Source organism: Microplitis mediator, chromosome 9 (assembly GCF_029852145.1).
Source record: "Microplitis mediator isolate UGA2020A chromosome 9, iyMicMedi2.1, whole genome shotgun sequence".
Lineage (NCBI taxonomy): Eukaryota > Metazoa > Arthropoda > Insecta > Hymenoptera > Braconidae > Microplitis > Microplitis mediator.
The window spans coordinates 7,830,755-7,849,676 of record NC_079977.1 but is presented as its reverse complement, the minus strand read 5'-3'; the positions used below and the strand labels follow the sequence as shown (position 1 = coordinate 7,849,676).

At 27.1% G+C, this 18,922-nt stretch overlaps 1 long non-coding RNA gene across 1 annotated transcript; it reads left to right on the top strand.

The window, feature by feature from the left end:
* Nucleotides 1–7,292: 7,292 nt before the first annotated feature.
* LOC130674849 (uncharacterized) lies at nt 7,293–8,100 on the top strand. The gene is made up of 4 exons (XR_008991144.1): nt 7,293–7,372; nt 7,494–7,565; nt 7,652–7,693; nt 7,815–8,100. It is a non-coding gene; the product is annotated as an uncharacterized LOC130674849 (long non-coding RNA).
* Nucleotides 8,101–18,922: the final 10,822 nt, after the last annotated feature.

Genomic DNA, 18,922 nt, shown 5'->3' with positions numbered 1-18,922 from the left:
TTTCATTGTTTATATTTTATAATTCTGTAGAAAATGTCTTGGATGATAATTAAATATCAATGAAACATAATAATAGATAACTTTAATATTTTTATCATCAGGTTCAATGCTCGAAGCGCTCGAAAATATATTCACGGTGATGTTTTCAAGCTCTTTCAGTTTTGGAAATGCAAGCATGAGTATATATATTTTTTTAAATGTATTATTGCATTTATGCTTATAATAGATATTGTTTATTATTTACTATTAATTTATTTATATAAATTATGGACATAGATTGTGTCCATCAGAAACTGGGTAGGGTAAGAGCACCAGTACCCAGCCCGAAACCAGTAGCCAGACACCTCATGTTAAATTATATCTATATTTTGAGCCAATGTTAATATATATGACCACCTGGCTACTGCCCCGTATGAAAAAGCAATATATGGTTAAAATATATAAAATCATATATGTTTGCAACAGAACAATATATGATATATTATATTGTATATTATAAAAAATCATATAGAGATTTTCGCTGATTTAATATAAAATTATATACAGTAGTAAATATATGTATTCCATATATGTAACTTATATTTTTTTTATATTAAGCTATATACATATATACATTTACATTTACCTTATAATACATTGTATATTTCCTTTTATATTCAAAAAATATAAAATTTTTTTATGAAATGAAATATATGGTAGCATATAATTTATATTATATATGGCACCATACATTTTCTTTGTTATATTGAAGCATATATTTTATTCGGTGTATGCATGTATTAGGGTGATCCAAAAAATAACAAATTTTTTTTTTTTTCTCGGAAACAGATTCAAAAGTTTCATTTAGATAAAAAAAAGACGCCTGTGAAAATTAGAGCTCTTAATATTAACTTTAAGAGCTTCCTCATCGCACTTTTCTATTTTCCGTAAGAATAATGGAAAAAATTTTTTTTACGTCTTCTGATTTTTACAAGTAGCTAACGATGCGTCATAGGAATAATTGGCAGGCCTATTTTTCTAGGGAATTAAATGCTCTACAAAAAAAGATTCTTATCATTTTTTGAGGAATCTATTTGTTCAAAAGTTATTTGAGGTTGAAGTCAAATTCATATTAAATTTTGAGATTATCTTACTTTTTCGGCGAAACTATCAGACCTATTACAAAATATCATGAAACCTTTTTTGTAGACAATTTTAGTCCCTAGAAGTTAATTTGAATTAAGTTTTTCCGAATTCCGCATTGTTTTCTAGTTATTTTTATTTTAAAGTCAAGCTCTTAAAATCGATCAGAAGACTATTTGTTTTATCAAATGAAAAATTATTTTCTAAAAATTTAAAGCTAAAAATCGGGGTAAAATATGAAAAATTGTCAGTGAGCTTTACTGTATGTAATTTTAATTTTCCTATAAAAAAATTTCTTATCAAATTTATCGTATCAGTCATCTTCTTAATAGAATTTTGATTCAAGTTTTAATAAAATTTTTTTTTGGAGTTATCAAATATAAAAAAAAAAGATTCTCCAAGAGCTTATAATTGTCATGATGATCATATCTCTCATTTTTTAAACAGAATATTTATTTATACCAAACCCAGAAAATTTATCACCGTTATTTTATATCGTTTTGATTAATGATTACTATAACTTTTCGGAGCTCAAAACCACCCTTGGACCCACCCTCTAGAACTTGTAAAATTCTGTTTAGTATAAAATCTAGGGAGATACTTTTATTTTATTAGATTTGAATAATTTCTATTTCTTTTCTTCACATATCAATTCTATTTTAACAATTATTTAATTGGCTATTATTATACCATCAAAAATGAGTCTTTGATACGTAATAAGAGACTAAACCATTTTATCATTTTAGACGAAAAAATTCCAATTGTAGCAGCTGTAAATGTTAAGATGATAAAAAAAAAAAAGTTATGATATTTGAAATGACAAAATTAAAGTCATTTGTGGCTTATGTACATATGTGTGAGTCAGAATTGTTAACATAATACTTAGAAATATAATTTCATACAAACATTTACTAAATTTAATATTTATTATTATTACTTTTATAATTTTTTTGAATTTGTAAAATACAAATGTCTTCTAATGAAAATGATAAAAAAGTCCTCAAAATTAACTCAATTGATTTTATTTGTTGAATAAAAAATTTTTATCAAAATGCCTGTTAGTCATATTATTTTATTAATTCACTTATAACTTCTGATGTACATATATATTTTTTAACTTCCCGCTAAGAAAATCGACGATATTCGGAAAATTGGGAAGTTATTGTTTTCACCCCGATTTTCGAAAGTCGAGTTTTCATCAGATGTCGACGTTTTGAGGTCCTAGGAAGCTATTCTGACTATTTTCAGAATGATGTCCGAGTGTATGCATGTGTGTGTGTGTGTGTGTGTGTGTGTGTGTGTGTGTGTGTGTGTGTGTGTGTGTGTGTGTGTAAACTCTTTGTAACTTTTTAAGTAATGAATCGATTCGGATGGTTGAGGTAGCAATCGAAAGAGCTTGTTGGCCCTCAACTTTCCTGATAATTTCAGATCATTTGATCAAGCAGACTCGAAAATATTGGCGAATTACGAAAAAAAAAAATTTTTTTTTTAGTTTTTTAGTGATTTCTCAGAAACGACTCGAACGATCGACTTCAAAATCTAATCAGCTCTAGAACTTTATAAGCCGCGTCGAATGCCACCTCAACCATCTCAATCGGTTAATTTGTTCGAGAGATATCGTTGGCGAAAGAAATGGTAAAAAACGGTTTTTTTCGATCATCTCTGAAGTGACTCATCCGATCAATTTCAAAATTTAATCAGCTCTAGAATTCAATAAAACGCGCCGATTACCGCCCCAAACGTCAAAATAGGTTGATTAGTTCAAAAGATATCGGCGCTGAAGAGTTAAAAAAATAACATTTTATGTTATTTTTTCCGGATAAATCAAAATATAATGTGCTAAAATGTGTCTGATATCATACCAACTCTTTCTCTTTATAGTCTCTTTCGATCATCAGATAATGTCATGTAACTTGTTCCTTAGTTTTAAACATACTGTCAGCAAAAAATTGAAAAAACCCAGTCTTTAATGTTTTTCTCGGATATTCCATATATCATTGCTCTGACCTAAGTCAAAACTCATTCAAATCTTGATTTCGATCACTGACATTGATTTCTGCCTCAATACATTTATTTCAGAGAACATAATCGATAATAAAAATTTAAAAGCAGCTTCTTCATTAATGATTTTCGATTCTTAACTTTTCAAACTCTAGCATAAAACGTAATTTGTTAGAGCTTGAAAAGCTCATAAAAAATAATAGCAGGTAATAGCATTTTCGATCTAGAAGAGCTTGAAAATATATTCAGAGGAATGTTTTCAAGCTCCTTGAGCTCGAAAACAGCGGGAAGTTTTGGGGCTGGCCCACAGGGTCAACCGACGCCCAGATTTTTTTTTCAGTATAGTACATAAGTAGACGATACAATTAATCGTCATACTTAATTTAAACTCTGTAACACATATATTTAAAAAACGGGAATACACTAACGTTTGACACTCTCGTAAACTCCTTTAGAAGTTGAATCTATTAAATCCGGTTTGTGAGAGATACTTACACAGAAAGAAAAGTTATCTTGAATTAAGAAAATATTTTGGAAGCCAAATGTTTTCGGGAATCAAATCAAGATTTTCTTGAGCCAAGAGAATTTGTCTTGATTAAAAAAAATTTGCCTTGGTCGGAGAAAATTTCTACTTTATCTGAGAAAATTTAGGTTTCTAAAAAAATTTTCTTGAATCAAGAATATTTATCTTCAGTCGAGAATTTTTTTTTCTGTGTACATGACAAAGTTAATGTTCATGCCGAATTTAAACTATGTACCATATATATTCAATGAACGGAAGCATATTAACCTTGAACGCCCCGCGAACCCCCTTAGGAGTTGATTTTATTAAAGCCGTTTCATGAGGGGCACCTACATGACATAATAAACGTTCACGCTGAATTTCAACTCTGTAACGTATGTATTTGCATAACGGAAGCATATTAACGCTTGACGCAAACCCCCTTAGGAGTAAAGTTTTTCGAAGCAGTTTTATAAGGGATACCTACATGACATAATAAACGCTCACTCTGAATTTCAACTTTGTAACACATATATTTTAAAAAGGGAAGTATCTTAACGTTTGATGCCCCCGCATCTCCTTTTGGAAGCCGATTTTATCATAGCCATTTAGTGGGGTATACTTGCATGACATAATAAACGTTCAGGCCGAATTTTGAGTCAGTTACACCTATACTCAAAAAACAGGAGTATATCATCGTTTGACGCCCCCGCGAACCCCCTTTGGAGTTGATTTTATTAAAGTCGTTTCATGAGGGATCCCTAAATGACATAATAAACGTTCATGCCGAATTTCAACACTGTAACGTATGTATTTGAAAAACGGAAGCATATTAACGCTTGAAGCCCACGCAAACCCTGTTAGGAGTAAATTTTATTAACGCCCTTATGAAGAATACCTATATTACATATCAAACGTTCACGCTGAATTTTAAATCCGTAAGCCTTATAGTTCCAGAGATACTATATTGAATAGGTTTACATTCTTATTTAGTTACAAATAAGTCAGATTAGACTCTTTTATTTTGACTGTTCAATAAACTGTAATATACGATTCAGTTGACAGAAACAATTGATAAATGAAACAAACTCTAATCTATAAAAAAAATATAAAAAACAATTAACGCTAATGGAATCAAAACAATTGATGGCTGTAATTTAACTGTTTTTTTCTTATACTTTTAGACAAATAATTTAAATACCCGAATCCTGAGTTATAATTGATTTAAAAAGTAGCCTATATTGTAAGTGACAGCATCTTGTATATGTATAAAAAATTTCATCTCAATCAGATAAGTGGTTGATTAGTTATAAAGGTACAAACCGACAGAGAGACAGACAGACGAAAATTCCAAAAAGGGTAGATAATGTATGAGTAGGTCATAAAAATGATATTTGACGCATAATTCGAAATAAAAACGCCATGTACAGACAGAGCCTATAGATTTATATATATGTAAAGGTACACAAAAACGGGTGATAAATAATATAAATGATTATTTATAGGTTATGATCTTCATTTATTTTACATATTGTGTAAGATATGTTATTTTGTCTTTTTAATCCTATATATCATACAAAAAATTAAAAAAATTCAAGGAATAAATTAAATCGATTTACATTCTTACTTAGTTACTTTTAAGTCAGATGAGACACTCTTATTTTGACTGTTTACTAAAGTTAGTTAGTTCTTCAATAAGGCATTGGGATAACCTATCAATTTAATTGACAGAAACAATTGATAAATGAAACAAAATCTAATCTATGAAAAAAAACATAAAAAACAATTGATATGCGTTATATAGAAACAATTGACGCTAATGGAATAAAAACAATTGATGGCTGTAATTTAACTGTTTTTCTATTGTACTTTTAGAAAAATAATTTATATATCCGAATTCTGATTTATAATTAATTTAAAAAGTAGCCTATATTCTAAGTGACAGCATCTTGTATATGTATAAAAAATTTCATCTCAATCAGATGAGTGGTTAATCAGTTATAAAGGTACAAACAGACAGACAAAAATTCCAAAAAGGGTAAATACAGTATGAGTAGGTCATAAAAATGATATTTTGACGCATAATTCGAAATAAAAACACCATGTACAGACAGAGCCTATCGATTTATATATTAGTATAGATTATTATATAATTTTCGAGGGATTCGAACATGGGTTCATGGAATCAGAAGTATTGTTTGCTACGTGTGTAGCTACATCGAAATCATAATAAACCGGAGAAATTCTGTATTAAAACTGTGGTTAAATAAATTTTGATGTATGATTAATAATTAATTCTACTAATAAATAAATTTTAATTATTATTTCAATGAATTCTAGGGTTACTATAAGAGAAATCGAATCTTGTGTTTAATTTTTTTACAAATACTGCATTTTAATAAATTACAATTCAACCATTTACAATTTTCCCCCAAACAATTAGTTTATATTTTCAAATTTTATAATTTATTGATGCTATAATTTCATCTTATTCCAAAATGATTGATGATTTCTTGACTTTAATATCGCCGTTAGGTATATAATACTTCTAATGGCTTCTTTCTCTGAGTTTTTACCTTGTAGAACCATCAACTGGCTAAATGGACCGATGAAGTTTCTATGGATAAATATAATCAATTTCGATTATAAGCTTTCAGTTTTTTTTTTGTTTATTATTGTAAATATATATTCTACATATCTTAATGCTATCAATGCCCTTTCTAACTCAAAAGCTCAACGATTGATTAGGAATTTTCGTATTTATAAAGTATCTTTTGATTTCGAAGTCAATCGATCCTTTAATGTATTCCATATGTGATCTTATTTTAAAACTCAGAACATTACATGTAATTTTAGATGAACCATCAATCTTATCATAAAAACCAAAGAATACTTTTTAACAATTAAACTTCAAACTTAATTTATTTGATTCTATATTGAGATGATTGGATTCCATATAATTATTGGACGTTTAATATTCTATTAGGTTTTTTATTTAAACTATCGGATCTGATTTCAAGTAGGACACTAAAATATTTCATAATTAAACTATACACTCGAATTATTTATCAAATTTTGAATTGATCATTAATAATATAGTAAAAAAGCACAGAATACTTTTCTGTAGATAATTTAATTCTTTTCAACTTCAATATTTGGCATTTAACTTGAAAAATTTTGACAATTTTTTTTTGTTCTATAGTCTTGAGAATGTTTGACAATGTCAAAATAAAATTTATTTTGTAATTAATGTTTATTTGAAAGGTTGAAATAATTAAATAATGAGAAATCAACTTCCTTTTTAGCCGCCGAATGGCCTGTTCTTTTTTGCTAAGGTGCGTATATTATTTTTCGTTCGACGAAGCCGGAAAGTGACAACTTCGTTCAGGACAACGGCCGGAAAGTTGCCTTTTTCCGGCCGGACGGCAAAAAAGTCCTTTATAACTATATTTATTTCTATAAACAATTTATTCAACGTTTTCATATTATTTTATTTATTATATTTATTATATTTTCTTTCATTCAATGCGCTTGAGAATTTTCAATTATGGAAATCTGACCAATGAATTTAAATATTCGGGTGCTCAGCTGGTGAAAACTTTGTATCAGCCAATAGATTTTGATTTTCAAGTTAAATGGCGTTTCCTTGGGAAACATTAAAAGCTTAAATAAGTTGCTGTTAAGTCTTCGACTTTAATTAGCAACATGTCATCAAACAAGAAAGACATGCCGTCAGGATTCATATTCGTAAGTGTTTTGTAATATATTGTAATATATTGTAATATACTTAGTGAATTATTTATTTCATATATTCAATAGATATATTTTTATATTTATGAATAATTTTTTTTTTTAAACTCTGTATTAGCAATCAGAACATACATCATTGAAACCATTTGTGTTAAGAGCTGAGGCTACACCACCACAGAGAAATGAAGATGTAAGTAAGAATTTAAAATATCTTGTTAAATATTGTAAATTTTATTATATACATTTAGTTATTAAAATCTAACTTTCATTTAATAGCTATCACATTTGTATTCGGCGCCATGTAGTCCAGCTGAGGTGGTAAGTAGTATTTTTAAAATTATAACAATGTACACTTTTGCATTTTCTCTGTTGATAACAGATATTTGAATTGTTGATAGCAATAAATAGTTGATATTAATTATAATATTAATTCTTTCAGGAAAAAAAATTAAAAGAAAAAGAAACGCCAGTAAAAAAAAACAAATAGCGAGGAAAACATATCTTTGTTTATTTGGTGATACATTTTAATTTGAATTTCGGGTAGTAAAGATTTCACGATTATTTTTGAATATGTAATGAAATGCGAGGGGATTATAATTTATGTATTTATTATAAGAACACATGTATTGTCATTTTTTTTATAATTTATTTTATTTTTTTATAACTATTTTAATTATAATTGAAGACATGTAGTTAATATGAACATTATGTTAATAGATTATTGAATTTGTAATGTGTAATTTGTGTAATTAAATATAAAATAATTAAAGTATTATTTGTAATTTGTCAAGTATAATATAATTGATATGTATTTTTATTCCTCAGTACTTTTCCCATTGTTATATAGAATTCTTAATATTCATAATTACAATTTCTATTATCAGTCAATATTATTTATTTACTTTCTCATACTATTTAAATATATATATAAACTCTCCATATATATTAATATAACAATTTATATAAGCTATTAAAGTTCTTTGTAAATTTATGATATCTTTATTAAACGAAAGTATAGTAAAATTACAAAATTTAGTATCGTAATGAAATGCTATTGTATATTCATTTTACATGCACTCGTCGAACGTTTTACCACAACAATATGTATACTTATGGTAACAATACCGTATCCCGACATGAAAAAACTTTATATGTGGAAAAAATATACTTTAAAATATATGAATATTATAATGTGATATATTGCACAATATATAAAATAATATTTATATTTTTGCCGTATTAATATATGATAATATATTGAAAAAAAATATATTGCTACAATATATTAATTATATAACTTTTATATCAATATAACTTTTTTTATGTATGTTTAGCATATATATCTTGGTATATTTTATTATATATTGATATATTGTATTGAAAGTAGTATATTTATTAATATACAGTATGATTTATACGGTTTATATAAGTTTTCCAGTATATTGCAAAATATATGGTACTCCATATATTTTTCGTACTATGGTATGTTACATAATAAAAACCTTGCATTTTAGTTTGTAATTTTCATTTCTACCCGTATGAAAATAACATATATGTTTTAAATATAATGAAAAAATATATTTCTGTTTTATATTATAAAATATATTTCAACCATATATAGTAAAATATAGTTCTGTTATATATTATAAAATATATTTCAACCATATATAGTTAAATATATTTCTGTTATATATTACAAAATATATTTTAACCGTATATAGTAAAATATATTTTTGTTATATATTATAAAGTATATGTTTACCATATATAGTAAAATCAAAAGACACGGTCGTGTCTCGCGCCAACTATGCATCGAATCGTGCGAGAGCGCGATAATTTTTACTGTGTATTTATATGAACGAACTATTAAGTTGTTGATATTCAAATTTCCAAATTAAATTATAAAAAATCCACCCTCTTATAATGAATCAGTAAAAAGTACTGCAAATCAGTGAATATTCACTGATTGGACTACACTCAGAAAATTAAATGATAGGAATTATCATCTAGTGATGGTAAAATTTTTACTATCAATCCGATAGTAGTGAATATTATCTAAATGATTGTTTAAATCATCTAGATTATAATAAAATTAATTTCAATCCCTGATAGTAACTGTTATCATCCTGATGGTAATTTTTACCATCCTGATATTATTAACTCTATTAAAAAAAAATTATAACACTAACTATCTTTGCATTTAAAAACTTTCGAATCATTTTAGATGATTGAAATTAAAAATTTAGGATAATAAACACAATTACTTAATTTTCTGAGTGTACTTTTCACTGATTCATTCCAAGAGAGTAGTGAATTTTGAGTTAAAATAGCTTTAGATACGCCATATAAATGAATGATTCTCCTTCGATTGCGACTTTAATCGAATTATTGGGCTCAGTACCTAAAAAGTTATACCTCATAGCAACATCTTATGCGCTAAATGTGGATATTTTCATATATTATAAATTTTATTATACTCATTTGTGCTATATATTGTAAAAAAAGAGAACAATAGCCGTAAAAATATATCAACTGGTAACGATGAGAGCGTATATTATTCATATTATTATATTTATAATATAAATAAAAGATTTCACTACCTGGATGGTAAAATTTATAATCCTTGATATTTATAAAAGTTTATAATTTTTATTATCACACATAAAAATAGGTAACATTAATTTGGTACAGTTTATGATCCAAAGTTTGTATCGTTTATTATATGATCTGTTACTTATAATTGAAAACTATCGTTTATAAATATTATCATCAAAATAATAACCGTTGAAAACTACAATTTTAAGCCCTGTGATAAAAGATGATAATAGTTAAACCACCAGAGCTAATTGAAGTTTTCTTCTTTCACTGACTACGGTTTATTTTTTAATTTTATTATTTATTTTCCTAAGAGTAATGTACAAAAAATGCTCTAAGTAAATGTGCAATTTTTTTTATCAGCTATAAATTGGACCAACTTATTTAAATTGTAGTTTTAAAAAATAAATGTAAATAAGTTAACAAAGTCTTTAATCCATTTTTTCGTATCACAACTCAATCATTACACAAATAAAAAAAAATATATATGTACATCAGTAGTTATAAGTGAATTAATAAAATAATATGACTAACAGGCATTTTGATAAAAATTTTTCATTCAACAAATAAAATCAATTGAGTTAATTTTGAGGACTTTTTTATCATTTTCATTAGAAGACATTTGTATTTTACAAATACAAAAAAATTATAAAAGTAATAATAATAAATATTAAATTTAGTAACTGTTTGTATAAAATTATATTTCTAAGTATTATGTTAACAATTCTGACTCACACATATGTACATAAGCCACAAATGACTTTAATTTTGTCATTTCAAATATCATAACTTTTTTTTTTTTATCACCTTAACATTTACAGCTGCTACAATTGGAATTTTTTCGTCTAAAATGATAAAATGGTTTAGTCTCTTATTACGTATCAAAGACTCATTTTTGATGGTATAATAATAGCCAATTAAATAATTGTCTTCTTGAAGTTTTGTTTTTAAGTTTATGAAACTTTGAATTTCCAAAATTTTACCATTTTGCAATATAACATTAAAATTTACTCTTTTGTTTTCGCGTTTATATTTCACACTTGTTTAATTTCTTGATTAACCAAACATCTATTGTAAGTAAATATTAGTGTATTTAGATCTATTGTTATATTCAAGCTTTTTAACGCTAAATGTTGGTCCACAGGTAATGTATTTATTAACATTTTTTGCCCAATTATTATACATTTGTCAACTTTCTGATCTTTCGCTGGTTTACGATTCATCAAACGATCTAGATATTTTTTTTGTTGAAAGTCTAAATCGTTTTTACAAAGATTAAATAATCGATCGATGACACATTTCAATCTAAATGAGTCACAAATTTGAGTAATTACCCCATTACGACTTTTTACGTAATTTTCTAATGTCTGGTTAAAATCTTTTTATATAAAGGCACTATGTGTCCAGAGTGGGCCCCAATTTTCAACGCTACTGACCAAATGGGCTAACAAATGAACATTAAAGCTGACGAATTTTTCACCATTCAGCTCTTGAACTCATAGAATAAAATTATTCAAGCATTTATTGGCATAAACTAATTCTGACTTCAGTATCGATCGTTTGACATGAATTGCTTTCCCATCCACTAACAATGCCCAGTGATTAACATATTCTTTTGAGAAATACATTTCAAGCACAGGCAGACTATATGCTAAGAGAAAAACTACCCACTCATGGGCTTTCATGTGATGACGATCTTTCAAAGGCCGTGGTGTCCGTGAAAAATAAGAGGTTGGAAGAAACGACGTAATAAACGAATCTACCAATTCAAGAGCTCCTCCGATATAAAATTTTTCGCCCTTATAAGATGGAGTAAACCATAGGTCTGCGAATTGACGACACACTCCCAATCCAACACAATGCATCCACTCAGCATCCAAATTATGAATGATATCATAGTTTTGAAGTTCACATAAAACAGATATTTTTTTGATTCCTTTTCTATCGTCTTGTTTTTTTTTTTTTTTAGCATGCATTAAGGTTTGGTCATGGGTTCTTAATCCCTCATCGAAAAAATTTCCATCGATTACTTGATAAACTGTTGTAAATCCTCTGCCTTTACTTACTGTTATGCCTGGATGTAAACATAAACCGCATCCATACTTGCCATTTAACTGCTTTACCCCTTGCACAAATGGGCGAGCGACAGAATCACAAACACCCATCAAGGTTACAACACGTTTGTGATATGTTTGTCCTTTGTATGAATAAGTAAAGCCTTCACTTAGAAGTTTTTTAGCTTCATTCGTAAACGGCCTTAAGTATCCATTCATACTTTTTGGCTTACCAGACCCGAACCAGATAGAAGAAAGCATGATATGGTTCCTTCGTTCAAATGGATTTAATTCATTGATTGTACAAAGTATGGGGTAGATTGAAGTATTGGAACTGTCAAAAATAGGTGCTCCATCTATGCTGTAATTGATCGAAATCATATCATCGTGAGTCACTTGTTTTTTGTACATTTTACCGTCGTAAATAACTTCAATAGCATATTTGCATGCCTTCTTTCGATTGACGGAATACAAATAATGAGCATCAGATGTTTCAAATACTTCACGCAATTGGTCGATTAATGGCAAGTGTAAAAATGAGCCTTCATTAGACTTGGAATCAAATTCGTATGAATACTCATTACAACTACTTGGACAATTATTTTCACTACCTAAATAATTTCTACATGCAACGCAAACATAGTAGAAATATTAAGTAAGTCGACAATATCTTGTGCAACTGTATAAGTGATATTACGTCGCCATTTGATAGCCAAGACGAGAAGATTATTGACAAGATGACATTTAGGTAGCTTGGCTTGTTTGAATACAGAACTATGATCATTATCATTATTTGATAAGCATTATTTTTGGTTAATGCAAGTAGGATCGGCATATTCATTAACATCTTGGTTAAGTGACTCAACTTCATGATAATTCTTTAAGAAACATAATATTTAACTATTATTAATTTTATAAAAGAAGTATTGCAAATTGCATGGAAAATAAATTAAACAATAATTATTACTCATGAAGAATACAATCCAAGTGAAATAGAATTGATATGTGAAGAAAAGAAATATAAATCATTCAAATCTAATAAAATAAAAGTATCTCCCTAGATTTTATACTAAACAGAATTTTACAAGTTCTAGAGGGTGGGTCCAAGGGTGGTTTTGAGCTTCAAAAAGTTATAGTAATCATTAATCAAATCGATATAAAATAACGGTGATAAATTTTCTGGGTTTGGTATAAATAAATATTCTGTTTAAAAAATGAGAGATATGATGAGATTAATGAAAGGATCATTTTCATAGAAATTTTAATGTCCTACTAAAATAATAACCTATAATTTTATCAAATTTTTCATTTTTACCCACAATCATAAGCTCTTGGAGAATCTTTTTTTTTTTTTATATTTGATAACTCCAAAAAAAAATTTTATTAAAACTTGAATCAAAATTCTATTAAAAAGATGACTGATACGATAAATTTGATAAGAAATTTTTTTATAGGAAAATTAAAATTACATACAAAAAAGCTCACTGACAATTTTTCATATTTTACCCCGATTTTTAGCTTTAAATTTTTAGAAAATAATTTTTCATTTGATTACCCGAAAAAATATTATCGCGACGAATCAAAATTCTATCAGAACGATGAGAGATACGATAAAGTTGATGAAAATTTTTTTTATAGGAAAATAAATTTTCTATCATAAAGATTTTATACAAATTTTTTGTATGCCCAATATTTCACCTGTAATTTACATTTAAATTTTAACAAATGTTTGTTATATAATACACTGAGAGAAAAAAATGTATATTTCCAATAAGAAATGCTTAATTGAAGTATTATTTTTCTTGAATAGTGACAAGGAAATATTTTCTTGTTCATAATGAAAATTTACACCTGTACACTGAGCAGGAAAATCAAGGTTAAACAACAAATAATTTCTTAAAATGATTTTGAACAATCTAATGCAATTATTTATTTAAATATTTTTTTATTTTAAAAAAATAATTTCTTGCTATATGTCTATTTTTATTAAAAAAAAAATATATTTTATTGATGATCATCAAGCACATAAAGCCTTGAAACAAGAAATTATTTCTTGTCAAAAGTATTTTTTTCGCCGTGTGTAAAAAATTTATGAGTAAACTGATAAGTTGTTAATGAAAATAAGAAGTATTATTGTTTAGGTTAATAATAAATTTTCATTCTGACGATTTTGAATCAAGTGAATATTTTTACTTGAATTCATTTTTTTTTATCAGTATATATAACACTGTACTTAGTGTGACTCACATCTTTGATATTTGAAACTTTTACACCAGATTATTTACATTATACCGGGAACTATTAATTTTTTATAGTGTAATTTTAAACGAATTTTGAAGTGTTTTACGAACATAAGGGTTGATAAGGGAATAGTTTGTAGATTTGAGAGATTAATAGTCTAATCTAGAAAAATTCAATTTTTACCATGGTCATACGAATAAGAAATTTTTTTTTCCATAGACAATATAAATATATGTTTTTATATATGATAAGAATATATTTTTCGTACGTGATAAAAATATAGTTTTCGTATATGAAAACAATATCTATTTTCATATATCATAAAAATATATTTTTTGTATATGATTGATATATATATTTTATACATGGTAAACATACACGGACTCGTATATGATGAGTATTATATTTTTTAATATAAAAAAAATATATCAGAAAATATAGTTAAATTCGCCACATATATTTTCTGATAATTATCATATATTTTTACATATATTTTGACCATATATGTTATTTTCATAGGGGGGTGCTCTTACCGTATATCTGGTTTTCAAATTCTGTTGAAAAAATTTTAAATGTACGTAAAGGTCTGGACAATGAGGCGACGTCTACAACTGTCTAATTACTATAGACTGCAGCTGACGTTTTATCATTTACCTGACGTCAAAACTTAAAGTATATGATAAAACTCGAAGCCTATTGTCTAAGTACGAATTAACAGCTCTGGCGCCAAAACAGATCATTTAATGATAATTTTGTTAGTACATTTAAATTTGGTACTCTTGGTTCAGTCCATAATAATTACTTTAAAATATTTATATTTCAATACTCGGAAACAATTTTCATTGTTTATATTTTATAATTCTGTAGAAAATGTCTTGGATGATAATTAAATATCAATGAAACATAATAATAGATAACTTTAATATTTTTATCATCAGGTTCAATGCTCGAAGCGCTCGAAAATATATTCACGGTGATGTTTTCAAGCTCTTTCAGTTTTGGAAATGCAAGCATGAGTATATATATTTTTTTAAATGTATTATTGCATTTATGCTTATAATAGATATTGTTTATTATTTACTATTAATTTATTTATATAAATTATGGACATAGATTGTGTCCATCAGAAACTGGGTAGGGTAAGAGCACCAGTACCCAGCCCGAAACCAGTAGCCAGACACCTCATGTTAAATTATATCTATATTTTGAGCCAATGTTAATATATATGACCACCTGGCTACTGCCCCGTATGAAAAAGCAATATATGGTTAAAATATATAAAATCATATATGTTTGCAACAGAACAATATATGATATATTATATTGTATATTATAAAAAATCATATAGAGATTTTCGCTGATTTAATATAAAATTATATACAGTAGTAAATATATGTATTCCATATATGTAACTTATATTTTTTTTATATTAAGCTATATACATATATACATTTACATTTACCTTATAATACATTGTATATTTCCTTTTATATTCAAAAAATATAAAATTTTTTTATGAAATGAAATATATGGTAGCATATAATTTATATTATATATGGCACCATACATTTTCTTTGTTATATTGAAGCATATATTTTATTCGGTGTATGCATGTATTAGGGTGATCCAAAAAATAACAAATTTTTTTTTTTTTCTCGGAAACAGATTCAAAAGTTTCATTTAGATAAAAAAAAGACGCCTGTGAAAATTAGAGCTCTTAATATTAACTTTAAGAGCTTCCTCATCGCACTTTTCTATTTTCCGTAAGAATAATGGAAAAAATTTTTTTTACGTCTTCTGATTTTTACAAGTAGCTAACGATGCGTCATAGGAATAATTGGCAGGCCTATTTTTCTAGGGAATTAAATGCTCTACAAAAAAAGATTCTTATCATTTTTTGAGGAATCTATTTGTTCAAAAGTTATTTGAGGTTGAAGTCAAATTCATATTAAATTTTGAGATTATCTTACTTTTTCGGCGAAACTATCAGACCTATTACAAAATATCATGAAACCTTTTTTGTAGACAATTTTAGTCCCTAGAAGTTAATTTGAATTAAGTTTTTCCGAATTCCGCATTGTTTTCTAGTTATTTTTATTTTAAAGTCAAGCTCTTAAAATCGATCAGAAGACTATTTGTTTTATCAAATGAAAAATTATTTTCTAAAAATTTAAAGCTAAAAATCGGGGTAAAATATGAAAAATTGTCAGTGAGCTTTACTGTATGTAATTTTAATTTTCCTATAAAAAAATTTCTTATCAAATTTATCGTATCAGTCATCTTCTTAATAGAATTTTGATTCAAGTTTTAATAAAATTTTTTTTTGGAGTTATCAAATATAAAAAAAAAAGATTCTCCAAGAGCTTATAATTGTCATGATGATCATATCTCTCATTTTTTAAACAGAATATTTATTTATACCAAACCCAGAAAATTTATCACCGTTATTTTATATCGTTTTGATTAATGATTACTATAACTTTTCGGAGCTCAAAACCACCCTTGGACCCACCCTCTAGAACTTGTAAAATTCTGTTTAGTATAAAATCTAGGGAGATACTTTTATTTTATTAGATTTGAATAATTTCTATTTCTTTTCTTCACATATCAATTCTATTTTAACAATTATTTAATTGGCTATTATTATACCATCAAAAATGAGTCTTTGATACGTAATAAGAGACTAAACCATTTTATCATTTTAGACGAAAAAATTCCAATTGTAGCAGCTGTAAATGTTAAGATGATAAAAAAAAAAAAGTTATGATATTTGAAATGACAAAATTAAAGTCATTTGTGGCTTATGTACATATGTGTGAGTCAGAATTGTTAACATAATACTTAGAAATATAATTTCATACAAACATTTACTAAATTTAATATTTATTATTATTACTTTTATAATTTTTTTGAATTTGTAAAATACAAATGTCTTCTAATGAAAATGATAAAAAAGTCCTCAAAATTAACTCAATTGATTTTATTTGTTGAATAAAAAATTTTTATCAAAATGCCTGTTAGTCATATTATTTTATTAATTCACTTATAACTTCTGATGTACATATATATTTTTTAACTTCCCGCTAAGAAAATCGACGATATTCGGAAAATTGGGAAGTTATTGTTTTCACCCCGATTTTCGAAAGTCGAGTTTTCATCAGATGTCGACGTTTTGAGGTCCTAGGAAGCTATTCTGACTATTTTCAGAATGATGTCCGAGTGTATGCATGTGTGTGTGTGTGTGTGTGTGTGTGTGTGTGTGTGTGTGTGTGTGTGTGTGTGTGTGTGTGTAAACTCTTTGTAACTTTTTAAGTAATGAATCGATTCGGATGGTTGAGGTAGCAATCGAAAGAGCTTGTTGGCCCTCAACTTTCCTGATAATTTCAGATCATTTGATCAAGCAGACTCGAAAATATTGGCGAATTACGAAAAAAAAAAATTTTTTTTTTAGTTTTTTAGTGATTTCTCAGAAACGACTCGAACGATCGACTTCAAAATCTAATCAGCTCTAGAACTTTATAAGCCGCGTCGAATGCCACCTCAACCATCTCAATCGGTTAATTTGTTCGAGAGATATCGTTGGCGAAAGAAATGGTAAAAAACGGTTTTTTTCGATCATCTCTGAAGTGACTCATCCGATCAATTTCAAAATTTAATCAGCTCTAGAATTCAATAAAACGCGCCGATTACCGCCCCAAACGTCAAAATAGGTTGATTAGTTCAAAAGATATCGGCGCTGAAGAGTTAAAAAAATAACATTTTATGTTATTTTTTCCGGATAAATCAAAATATAATGTGCTAAAATGTGTCTGATATCATACCAACTCTTTCTCTTTATAGTCTCTTTCGATCATCAGATAATGTCATGTAACTTGTTCCTTAGTTTTAAACATACTGTCAGCAAAAAATTGAAAAAACCCAGTCTTTAATGTTTTTCTCGGATATTCCATATATCATTGCTCTGACCTAAGTCAAAACTCATTCAAATCTTGATTTCGATCACTGACATTGATTTCTGCCTCAATACATTTATTTCAGAGAACATAATCGATAATAAAAATTTAAAAGCAGCTTCTTCATTAATGATTTTCGATTCTTAACTTTTCAAACTCTAGCATAAAACGTAATTTGTTAGAGCTTGAAAAGCTCATAAAAAATAATAGCAGGTAATAGCATTTTCGATCTAGAAGAGCTTGAAAATATATTCAGAGGAATGTTTTCAAGCTCCTTGAGCTCGAAAACAGCGGGAAGTTTTGGGGCTGGCCCACAGGGTCAACCGACGCCCAGATTTTTTTTTCAGTATAGTACATAAGTAGACGATACAATTAATCGTCATACTTAATTTAAACTCTGTAACACATATATTTAAAAAACGGGAATACACTAACGTTTGACACTCTCGTAAACTCCTTTAGAAGTTGAATCTATTAAATCCGGTTTGTGAGAGATACTTACACAGAAAGAAAAGTTATCTTGAATTAAGAAAATATTTTGGAAGCCAAATGTTTTCGGGAATCAAATCAAGATTTTCTTGAGCCAAGAGAATTTGTCTTGATTAAAAAAAATTTGCCTTGGTCGGAGAAAATTTCTACTTTATCTGAGAAAATTTAGGTTTCTAAAAAAATTTTCTTGAATCAAGAATATTTATCTTCAGTCG